Consider the following 12809-nt stretch of genomic DNA (forward strand, 5'->3'; position numbering starts at 1 on the left):
CTCTTCTTCTTCTGGGACCCCTATAATTCGAATGTTGGTGCATTTAATGCTGTCCAAGGGGTCTCTGAGACTGTGCCTCAATTCTTTTTTTTTTTTTTTTAAAGATTTATTTTTTTATTGATTAATTGATTGATTGATTGATTGCTATGTTGGGTCTTCGTTTCTGTGCTAGGGCTTTCTCTAGTTGTGGCAAGCGGGGGCCACTCTTCATCACGGTGCGCGGGCCTCTCACTATCGCGGCCTCTCTTGCTGCGGAGCACAGGCTCCAGACGCGCAGGCTCAGTAATTGTGGCTCACGGGCCTAGCTGCTCTGCGGCATGTGGGATCTTCCCAGACCAGGGCTCGAACCCGTGTCCCCTGCATTAGCAGGCAGATTCTCAACCACTGCGCCACCAGGGAAGCCCTCAATTCTTTTTTCATTCTTTTTTCTTTATTCTGCTCTGTGGTAGTTATTTCCACTGTTTTATCTTCCAGGTCACTTATCCGTTCTTCTGCCTCACTTATTCTGCTATTGATTCCTTCTAGAGAATTTTTAAGTTCATTGATTGCATTGTTCATCCTTGTTTGTTTGCTCTTTAGTTCTTCTAGGTCCTTGTTGAACGTTTCTTATATTTTCTCCATTCTATTTTCAAGATTTTGGATCATCTTTACTATCATTACTCTGAATTCTTTTTCAGGTAGACTGCCTATTTCCTCTTCATTTGTTAGGTCTGGTGGGTTTTTGCCTTGCTCCTTCATCTGCTGTGTGTTTCTCTGTCTTCTCATTTTGCTTAACTTATTGTGTTTGGGGTCTCCTTTTTGCATGCTGCAGGTTTGTAGTTCCCACTGTTTTTGGTGTCTGTCCCCAGTGGCTAAGGTTGGTTCAGTGGGTTGTGTAGGCTTCCTGGTGGAGGGGACTGGTGCCTGTGTTCTGGAGGATGAGGCTGGATCTTGTCTTTCTGTTGGGCAGGACCGCATCCAGTGGTCTGTTTTGTGCTGTCTGTGACCTTATTATTATTTTAGGCAGCCTCTCTGCTAATGAGTGGGGTTGTATTCCTGTCTTGCTAGTTGTTTGGCGTAGGGTGACCAGCACTGTAGCTTGCTGGTCATTTAGTGGAGCTGGGTCATAGCATTGAGATGGAAATCTCTGGGAGAGCTTTCACCGTTTGATATTACATGGAACCGGGAGGTCTCTGGTAGACCAATGTCCTGAACTCAGCCCTCTCACCTCAGAGGCTCAGGCCTGACACCCAGCCGGAGCACCAAGACCCTGTCAGCCACACGGGTCAGAAGAAAAGGGAGGAAAAAAAGAAAGAAAGAAAATAAATAAAATAAAGTTATTAAAATAAAAAATAAAACAATTATTAAAAATAAAAAGTGGAAAAGTAATTTTTAAAAAAAGAAAGAAAGAAAGCAGAGAGCAACCAAACCAAAAAACAAACCCACCAATGATGATAAGCACTAAAAAACTATACTAAAAAAAAAAAAAAAAACACAGACAGTCAGAACCCTAGGGCAAATGGTAAAAGCAAAGCTATACAGACAAAATCACACAAAATCCATCACCTCAATTTTGGGAAGATTCTTTGCCTGTTCAGATATTCCAGAGATGCAGGGTACCTCAAGTTGATTGTGGAGATTTAATCCGCTGCTCCTGAGGCTGCTGGGAGAGATTTCCCTTTCTCTTCTTTGTTCGCACAGCTCCTGGGGTTCAGCTTTGGATTTGGACCCGCCTCTGCATGTAGGTCGCCTGAGGGCGTCTGTTCTTTGCTCAGACAGAACGGGGTTAAAGGAGCAGCTGCTTTGGGGGCTCTGGCTCACTCAGGCCGGGGGAGAGGGAGGGTACGGAGGCGGGGTGAGCCTGTGGCGGCAGAGGCTGGCGTGACGTTGCAGCAGCCTGAGGCGCGCCGTGCGTTCTCCTGGGGAAGTTGTCCCTGGGTCACGGGACCCTGGCAGTGGCGGGCTGCACCGGCTCCCGGGAGGGGCGGTGTGGAGAGTGACCTGTGCTCGCCCACAGGCTTCTTGGTGGCGGCAACAGCAGCCTTAGCGTCTCCTGCCCGTCTCTGGGGTCTGTGCTGATTACTGTGGCTTGCGCCCGCCTCTGGGGTCCGCGCTGATCGCCGCAGCTCGCGCCCGCCTCTGGAGTTCGTTTAGGCGGCGCTCTGAATCCCCCCTCCTCGCGCACCAGGAAACAAAGAGGCAAGGAAAAGTCTCTTGCCTCTTCGGCAGCTGCAGACTTTTTCCTGGACTCCCACCCGGCTAGCTGTGGTGCACTAACCCCTTCAGGCTGTGTTCATGCCGCCAACCCCAGTCCTCTCCCTGCGATCCAACCGAAGCCCGAGCCTCAGCTCCCAGCCCCCGCCCGCCCCGGCGGCTGAGCAGACAAGCCTCTCGGGCTGGTGAGTGCTGCTCGGCGCCGATCCTCTGTGCGGGAATCTCTCTGCTTTGCCCTCCGCATCCCTGTGGCTGCGCTCTCCTCCGTGGCTCCGAAGGTCCCCCCCCCGACCCCCCGTCTCCGCCAGTGAAGGGGCTTCCTAGTGTGTGGAAACCTTTCCTCCTTCACAGCTCCCTCCCACTGGTGCAGGTCCCATCCCTATTCCTTTGTCTCTGTTTTTTCTTTTTTCTTTTGCCCTACACAGGTACGTGGGGAGTTTCTTGCCTTTTGGGAAGTCTGAGGTCTTCTGCCAGCATTCAGTAGGTGTTCTGTAGGAGTTGTTCCACATGTAGGTGTATTTCTGATGTATTTGTGGGGAGGAAGGTGATCTCCATGTCTACTCCTCTGCCATCTTGAAGGTCTGTCCTTCCAGTCTTTTAGATAAAAGTCTCAGCCTCATCTGGCTAGACCAGAATGACATAGATTGCCTCATGAACTGGAATTCTGACAGCCCAAGAGCTCAATATCCCAGGTTACAAATGATGAAGAGGACTGTACAGGCATTCGCTTTTTTGTGATCCCTTTTCTGATGGCTGCAAACAAGCCAAAGGACCTCCGAGGCAACCCCACCGACTCTTCCATGTCTAAATATATTTTTGTTTATTGAAACACTTGGTTTAAATCCTGGTTTAAAATGTATGCTATAATGAGTCAAAGGAGGGGTTCTAAGTTGAGTTTATTTCCATGTAAGTTTTAAATGACCATATGAATAAAGGTAGCCTGATATATATATATATAATATAATACAAATGGAAGATGGCATTGAATTACGTTAACTAGTGCCTACAGGTGTAGTATGTATTATACATAGGATTAAGAACAGCATTAGCAATGGTGGACATGGATCCATATTTTAAGTAAGCTTCTAGATTATTTACATAGCTTGGTCTTTTTGTCTGATCTGGTAATATCACCATATCCTTTTCTATGGTATTTAGAGAGCTGTATCCAACAGTAGAGGTGTCTTTTTTTTTTTTTTTTTTTCACACACACACACACACACACACACACTGTATTTTATTTTTACAAGAGATAAATAGACTGACACCAAGCATTGTACATGGATGACCACAACAAAAGCAACAATGATTGCAATTACCAAACATGAAACACACTCATACTATGTCATAATATTGACATTCAGTCCAGTAATCCTCCACTGTAACAGCTCCTTTACTTTGCAGTGAAAATTGTTTTGTATATTCTTTGCCTCTGAGTCCTTGTGGGATTTTTTTTTTTTTTTAATTCAGACAGAAAGTCACAAAAATTATACTCATCCTCATCAGTTCACTCAGTCCCATGTAATTAATTTTTTTTTCATCTTGATCTTTTGTTAGCACTTTTATGAGTTCATCAGTTTTTCATTAGAGTTCTGAAAATGCTTATTCATTCAGTTCAGCAGTACAGTCAGTTACCAGAAACCTGTACTTGTCAGAGTCTTTTCCATGAATTTCTTGAAGATGAAACCCTTTTATAGGAACATATTTGCAAAATCATCAGAGTACACCCAGAACTGTCTGTAAATGACAAAAGACTTAAAAATGACCACGGTTAAAGATTTGATGAAAGTTCATAATAATGCAGTTGACAAGAAAATTAGTTATTTCTGAGATATACATTTTAAAGTAATAACTAGGATTATTACTTATAACATTATACCAGAACATACAAGATTTTTTAGAAATTTCATGTAACGTCTGAAACATTTATATTAACATATTTCCATACATATTTCCATACAAATACAAATATAAGATTTTTAGAAATTTCATGTAATGTCTGAAACATTTATATTAACATATTTCCATACAAATAACCCAATGAAAGTTTAGTATTAGTTGTTTTGTTTGCTTTTTAAACTGCAGGTTCTTATTAGGCATCAATTTTATACACATCAGTGTATACATGTCAATCCCAATCGCCCAATTCAGCACACCACCATCCCCACCTCACCGCAGTTTTCCCCCCTTGGTGTCCATATGTCCATTCTCTACATCTGTGTCTCAACTTCTGCCCTGCAAACTGGCTCATCTGTACCATTTTTCTAGGTTCCACATACATGCATTAATATATGATATTTGTTTTTCTCTTTCTGACTTACTTCACTCTGTATGACAGTCTCTAGATCCATCCACGTCTCAACAAATGACTCAGTTTCGTTCCTTTTTATGGCTGAGTAATATTCCATTGTATATATGTACCACATCTTCTTTATCCATTCGTCTGTTGATGGGCATTTAGGTTGCTTCCATGACCTGGCTATTGTAAATAGTACTGCAATGAACATTCGGGTGCATGTGTCTTTTTGAATTATGGTTTTCTCTGGGTATATGCCCAGTAGTGGGATTGCTGGGTCATATGGTAATTCTATTTTTAGTTTTTTAAGGAACCTCCATATTGTTCTCCATAGTGGCTGTACCAATTTACATTCCCACCAACAGTGCAAGAGGGTTCCCTTTTCTCCACACCCTCTCGAGCATTTGTTGTTTGTAGATTTTCTGATGATGCCCATTCTAACAGGAGTGAGGTGATACCTCATTGTAGTTTTGATTTGCATTTCTCTAATAATTAGTGATGTTGAGCATCTTTTCATGTGCTTCGTGGCCGTCTGTATGTCTTCTTTGGAGAAATGTCTATTTAGGTCTTCTGCCCATTTTTGGATTGGGGTGTTTGTTTCTTTGATATTGAGCTGAATGAGCTGTTTATATATTTTGGAGATTAATCCTTTGTCCGTTGATTCATTTGCAAATATTTTCTCCCATTCTGAGGGTTGTCTTTTCGTCTTGTTTATGGTTTCCTTTGCTGTGCAAAAGCTCTATAGTTTCATTAGGTCCCACTTGTTTATTTTTGTTTTTATTTCCATTACTCTAGGAGGTGGATCAAAAAAGATCTTGCTGTGATTTATGTCAAAGAGTGTTCTTCCTATGTTTTCCTCTAAGAATTTTACAGTGTCCAGTCTTATATTTAGGTCTCTAATCCATTTTGAGTTTATTTTTGTGTATGGTGTTAGGGAGTATTCTAATTTCATTCTTTTACATGTAGCTGTCCAGTTTTCCCAGCACCACTTATTGAAGAGACTGTCTTTTCTCCATTGTAAGTAGAGGTGTCTTATACACTTTTCTTTAGTGGTACTCTTTTAAGACTTCCCAGACATTTCAACAGGGTTGGTATAATTAGAATTAGACAATATAATTACGTCTTCTTAACTCGATATAATAAACTGCAAAGCATTACAATATGCTAAAAGCAAGTGAAAGATAGAGGTATCAATTGTCAATCACCCTTACCTTTCCTTCAGGATGCTCCAGATATACAGATAACCTAGGACTATTGAACATGCAGGGTAACAAAGACCAGGGCCCATCTGAATATTAAATATTAGCAAAACATAATTATTATATTTTTATATTAAAAAATACACATTTTAGTATTTTCTTCTTCCTTCCTCCAGTGGATTGTCTTGCTAACCTTTTGGGCTACGTGCAGCTCATTTTGGACTCCCTCCCTCTTTTCCATATTTCTAAGAATTTCAACTTCATTTCTAACCTGTGTCAGGCCTGTTCCATTTCTCAGGGGAGTATTGTTTTCCTGCTGCCACCAGGACTCCTTCAGGTGTGTTTTAAAATCCCTCTGACATCGAGTATTCTGAGTTCATTTTTCAACAGAATTTAGCAGAGAAAGGTTTCTGGAGGAAGTAATTTTGGATCTTGATGTGCAACCAGATAAAATGACAAGGTTTTCAAAAAGGAATGGAATGATATTCCAGGAAAGAAGGACTATCAGAGCCATTTTCTTTTCCATGACAATGACCTTATGGGACGTTATTACTTTATATTAAATGTGTGTGTGTATGTATGTGTGTATACATACACACAATGTTTTACCAGAGTGAGGCATGTGCAGAACTTGGAAATTAAATATGCAGTAGATTTGCCCAGACTTCTAGTTTTAGGATAGTAAACAGTTCTATTGTTAAATCAACCACATTAAAACTTGTTTCTTTCATTGCAGTAGTCCCAGTATTCTTTAAAGTAGCTCTGGAATATGGACATCTTCCCGTTTCATGCACTTCTCTGTATCCTGGAGTGGCACAAGGGTGGCTTATGCCCATGCATTTGTGTTGTTTCACGCACATTGAGTTCCCATACAATGACATCTTTCCTCTTCACTTGGAACTCTCTTTCCCCTGAGCTTGATCCTGCTCATTCCAAATGCCAGTGGTAACAACTCAGGGGGAAGAGCCATGATTCTTTTGCCTATCTTAGCAGTGTTGTCTGTAATATCATGTGCAGTTAGAAGATCTGGATTTTTCTCTAAGTTCTTAAAAGTATCTGTGGACATGACATACACACCCTAAGTTAACCCCCAATGATACATACCACTTGTAACCCCCTGCTCTTGAGTGTGTGTGTGGCAGGGGAGACCTGTGTCTTGCTTCTAACCAAGTCAATAAAGCAAAGGTGATGATGGGATTTTACTTCTGTGATTATGTTTCATTATCTGAGACTATTTTAGCTGACTGGAGAGACTTTTCTCCCTTGCTGGATTGAAGTCAACCACCGTGTTGTGAGAAGGCTATATGGCAAGGAATGATGTGCAACCTCCAGGAGCTAAGAACAACTCCTGGAAGCAAGAAAATGGGGGCATCAGTCCTATAACCATGAGGAGATGAATTTTACAAGCAATCTGAAGAAACTTAGAAACGTATCTTTCCCTAGTCAAGCCTCCATATGAGAATCAAGCCCTGGTTGACATCTTGATGTAGCCTTGCAGAGAACCCAGCTAAGCTGTACCCAGACTTCTGACCTACAGAAACTGTGAGATAGTAAATGTGAAATGTTTCAGGCTGTTACCTTGTGGTAATCTATTACATAATAAAAGCTAGTAGAGTGGAAAAGTAGCCAATTTTTAATTTTTTTAAACATCTACAAACCACAGTTTTTCATCAGTAAATTGAGGAGTATGAAACATGACATTCTTCCTTTTTTTTTTTTTTAATGACATTCTTTCTTAATCTTTGCTTTAAACCCTTGCCTCCATTTGATAAAATTGTACACTGCTCTGGAGATCACTCTACTTCCTCCACTTCTGTAAAGAAGTAACACCTTCTATTTTGTGGAATCACCAATAAAAAGAATATACAATTTATCTTTGGGCTTACTCCACCAACCTTGTAGTTCTAGACAGTTTTACTTTCTAAGCTTGAATGATAAAAAAATAATGGCTAAGAACTTATGACCTTAAATGAGCTTTTTCCAAACTACATGTGGATTCATCCTACGTTGATATGGACACATGCTCATTACGAATCACTGGATTTGTGGAACCCTAAGGTCCTTTCCAACACTAACACTGTGATTTTGTGGTTTAAATTTATTCGAACCCATGTGATACCGAAACAAACAGTGTCTAGGATACTCAGCTTCCCAGTCACACTGCCTGTTTTCATACCATGTGCTCTCCAGAAAGGATCTGATGTTTTATGTTTATGACTAGGTGATTTTGATCAGTCAATGAACCACACCTGTCAGTGGCTCTTGAAGTTTAAGCCTAAACTCTACTTGTGGAATGAAGGCATCATCTCCTTTACTGAAGTACCCTGAAGAAAGGAAAACTGGATTTGTGGCCTCTCTGAAATCATAGCTTGAAAGCGGTGAACAATTCCACCAACACATAGAACTGACTCTAAGGATTTTCCTAGGATTGTCTGATTATTTACCTGCTATTCAGATTATCATCTGACCTCTACTTACTTCAAGAACCTGCACCCATCAACTGATCATATAAATATGCAGTGACAACTCTAAGTTTTCCTATATAGCTGTTGCCTGGTGGTACACAAATCATGTCTGTCTTACCTTGGGTGGTATAGTTAGGATTAAAGTTTGCCTCCTTTAATTATGCATTTTATTTGGAGATTAAAGTGCACCATTTATGCATAAATTGGTACACAGTGATTCAGGATTGGTGAAGAACTAGAAAGTGAAATCAACCGAGAACCCATGTGCTTAGTAAATTTCCTGGAGGTTTCAGATCCATATTTTAAAATAAACAAAAATATGTTGGTAAATTTGGAGGTAGCCTGTCATACCATCCTAGATTTGATTCCTGGAGCAGACACTTACCAGTTAAGTAGCCTAGAGCAGGCAATTTTATATCTCTGCACCTTAGTTTACTTATGGTTAAATTACAGATTTATGACTGTAACAAAATGAAGAATTTTAATTTTCTTAGTAGCTAGTGCAAAGAGATTTTTAGATTACTGTGGCATAGAAGAAAGTCCAACAATGGGGGCCTAGGTTGCCAGTGGAAAAAAGACGCTACATTACATAATTGGGAGATTGAGAAAGGAGGGTTGGAAGTGAACATACAAGATGAGGCAGATCAGGAGAAGATGTGAGTCAAATGAGGCTGCACATGAAGGAGCCAAACTCTCCTGTCTTATCAGTGACACCTTTGCTAAAATCTCTATTGTTCAATAATTCTTTCAGTATAAATGGATTTGTTTTCCTGGAAAATTTAAAGCAATGATGTTCTGCAATAATGTTTGTGGGGAAAGAAAACAGAGAGATGCAGAAAAAACAAACCTCTGATTTACATAACATCAACATCTTAATGGTATTGTGAGGGCGAATCCTGATAGAGTAAGTAAAGTGCTTACTCAGCGCAGTGCTGGGCACACCTGCCTTCAATAAATGGTAGCTACCAGGCCTGCTAATCACCACCTTGTGTTCAGGAAGATCACAACCCCTGTACAATGATAATTAAAATTTCCTTTTAAACACACAGTGATGCAAAAGTTATATCGACATATAATAACAACAATTAAATTAAAATTGCAAGCAAAAATAATATATTCAGCAACACATATTTAAGTGAGAAGTACAGTAGCCCTTTGGGAATGAAATCTTGATAGAAAATTAGAGGATAGGAATCTTTAATAAAAGAAAGATCAAGCAATCCCCAAGAATATGTAAGAAGGGGCAAAAATCTCTTATTAATCAAGTAGGCCATGGTGGATTGTCAGTGAATAAAATCTTAATTTGCATCATAATAAGTAATGTTGAGTTATTGGTTTCTAAGTTTCTCCTAGCTACTGAATGATTTACTATGTCTCACATCAATACTTTTAAAAGAAAATTTCCCAACGTTAAAATGTGTCACAGCTGGTTAAAAAATATTCCCATCTGGCATCATAGTTGGAGTTTATTTTTGTGCTAAGACGTGGACATGATAAAGAAGAGTTTGCCAAATTGCCTGAAAATGATAAAGTGGTGGTTGAAAGAAAAGAGAAAAGCCACCAGGAAGGCAAAATTTTAAAACTCTCATATAGTGCTGCTAGAAGTAAAATTTGTTCAAGTGCTTTGGAAAAACTTTTGGGGAGTATCTTCTAAAGGTCACTGTATAATTACATTATTAAAGTTATTATAAGATAATTATAACTGTTATAATTCCCTGTGCTATACAATATATCCTTACAGTTTATCTATTTTATACATAGTAGTTTGTATTTCTTAATCCCATACCCCTAATTTGTCCCTCCCCTCTTCCCTCTCCCCTTGGTAACCACTAGTTTGTTTTCTATATCTGTGAGTCTGTTTCTGTTTTGCATATGCATTCATTTTTATTATTTTTTAGATTCCACATTTAAGTGATACCATATAATATTTGTCTTCCTTACCTTCAGAGATAGCAGGTACAGTATGTATATATTTTTATCCTTGAAAAAAGAAGAAAGAAAACATCCAGATGCTTAGATTTTGTCTAGAGTTCTAGATTTTTAGGTTTGTAGACATTCAATTTTTTAGGTATTCTAGAGTTCTAGGTTTTTAGGAAGTCAATTGTACTGGACTATGATGTCAACTCAGCATCACTGCCAGCGATTCTGGAACTCCCTTGTTCAGAATCCCCTTCCCCATATAATTTTGGATAATAGAATACCAATGAGAAGCACTTGCTTTGGGAGGCAGAAGAAAAGGAGAAGTCAGGGTCTGCTGGCAGCAGTAGTAGAATCACCCACTTTGGTGCCTTATTAAGTTGCTTGGGCTGCCATAACAAAATACCACAGAGTGGGTGGCTTAAACAACAACTATTTTTTTCTCACAGTTCTGGAGCCTGGCAAGTCTAAAACCTGCAGTGTGGGCTCACAGGTTGGAGATACAGGAGAGCCAGTGGTGCACATGAAGTCTGGAGGCAGTCAGCTGACAAACTCCTTCTTCCTCAGGGAAGACAATCTTTTAGTTCTATATAGGCCTTCAACTGATTGAATGAGGCCCACCCACATTAAGAAGGGCAATCTGCTCCACTCAGAGTTCATTGATTTAAATGTTAATCTCATCTAAATATACCTTCCAAGTTAACATATGAAATTAACCATCATGACATCCTATACTTAAATATAAATAATCTAATGTATGTTTGGGCATTAACTTCTAATTCCTACTCACAGAACAACCGGCTCTATACTTGGACAAGTCTGAGTAAAAAGATGTACTTGTCTTATTCCTAGTTTTTCATCCTAGTTTTGCTTCATCTTTCTACATCTTTTGTTAACAGTAATAAAATTTCACTCCTTATATCCTGTATTATACTAATTGCAAGGAATATGTCTACAATTATGAGGTTTACACATTATTTATAGTCTTCATCAACTATTTATTTTTAAACTTCCTGGGCAATCCCTGCTACTGCAATTATGGCACCACCCTATGACAAACTAGAGGTTAAGGAGGTGCTCAAACAATGTGTGATAATGCCTTCTGCAGTTTCCTGTCTGGGGTACGCCTTTACTTTCTGCCTCTGTGATGTGATCATAAAAAGGATTAACTATTTTAGCCTGTCTTGCCTCTAAAGGAGAAACAGATTCTCTAGGTTGGCTTGTGACTACACAGCCACCCTTTCCTCTTTGCTTTCTTTCTCCCCAGGGCACCAGGGACTTTGCTCTAGTGTGGAGAACTCAATTGTTGTTCTAATGAGAGCAGTCATGTCGACCTGAACTTATTTCCCTTATGGGATGGATTTACTAACTTAGCCAATTAGGGACATGTACATGTACACACATCTCATGTGTTTCTCATGAGATCCTTGTGAACAAGAGAAGTAAATGAGGACTGGGTGTGAGCATAAATATAAGAAATTACAGCTGATTGAAAAACCATGATCAAAGAGTATTGATTAAGGAATTGATGTCATCCCAAAATGCATGCTGTATGTATGGCTTGTCATAAGCCAGTCTTCTCCAGTTCTGTGATTGCTCTGCCCGTGAATGGAGGAGAACTGTTTAAGATGCTGTATCCTATTTGGAGTCTAGTGGGAGATACTACATACAAAAGATAATAATTTAATAATGTTGTGGGTACAGTAATAAAGACACATATGTGGGGGTACTATGGTGGCCCTGAGGGAGGTACCTCCTTCACATGAGCAGAGGTGGGTGGAGAGAAGTGAGGGTCAGTCACAGCTTACTTCAGTAGGTCAATCCCAAACTGACCCTTAGTTTCTATATTTCAGTCACTAGATATATCCAAGTCCTAATACCAAACACCTATCAGTATGACCTTATTTGGAAATAGGACCTTTACATTAAGGACTGCAGACCCTAAATCCAATGACTGATATCCTTATAAGAAGGGGAGAGGACACAGACACACAGGGAAGTTCTTGTGAAGATGGGGGTGGGGGGGTGGGTCATGCAGTCCCAAGCCAAGGAACCACTCAAGACACCAGAGGCTGGAAGAGGCAAAGGAGGATTTACCCCTAGAGCCTTTGGAGGTAGTGTGACCCTATCAACATCTTGATTTTGGAATTCTGACTCTAAAAACTGTGAGAGATTCCATTTCTGTTGTTTCAAGCCACCAAGTTGTGTTAATTTGTTAGAAGAGTCCAAGGGAACTAATAGAGGCTTTGGTACGAGGAAGTAGGCTGCTGTTGTAAAAAAACATCTAAAAATATGCGAGTTGCTTTGGAATTGGATAATGGGTACAGGCTGAAAGAACTTTGATGTGTATGATAGAAAAAGCCCAGACTGCATCGAAGATCTGATTAGTGAAAATAATGACATTAAAGGCTATTTTGATGAGGGCTCAGAAGGAAGTGAAGAGTACAGTAGAGAAAGAGTCTTGTCTTAAAGGATACGTATATTGTCGTGAACAGAATGCTGATAGAAATATAAATGTTAAAGTTATTTCTGGTAACGACTCAGTAGGAAATGAGGGACATGTTATTGGAAGAAAGGTGATTCTCATTATAAAGTGGCAGAGAACATGGCTGAATTGTATTCTACTGTTGGATGGAAAACAAGTAAAATGCAAAAGCAAAGAGAAGAATTGAAGAAGGAACTGCTAAGCAAAAAGGAAGCCGCACTTGATGACTTGGGAGGTTCTCAGGGTACCCAGGT

The 12809-nt window shown here is 39.9% G+C and overlaps 2 long non-coding RNA genes across 2 annotated transcripts in view; one reads left to right on the forward strand and one right to left on the reverse strand.

Annotated features, from left to right (window-relative positions):
- The window catches only part of LOC309665777, a 171560-nt gene that overhangs the window by 150989 nt on the left and 7762 nt on the right, over window positions 1-12809 (reverse strand). The gene's annotated exons all lie outside the window — the stretch shown is intronic.
- The window catches only part of LOC309665755, a 120901-nt gene continuing 111468 nt past the window's right edge, over window positions 3377-12809 (forward strand). Inside the window, exon 1 of the long non-coding RNA XR_014266662.1 lies at window positions 3377-3605. This is a non-coding gene — a long non-coding RNA (uncharacterized lncRNA). The remainder of the gene's footprint in view (window positions 3606-12809) is intronic.

The sequence above is a fragment of the Balaenoptera physalus genome (genome assembly GCF_965194825.1).
Source record: "Balaenoptera physalus genome assembly, chromosome: 8".
Classification (NCBI taxonomy): Eukaryota; Metazoa; Chordata; class Mammalia; order Artiodactyla; family Balaenopteridae; genus Balaenoptera; species Balaenoptera physalus.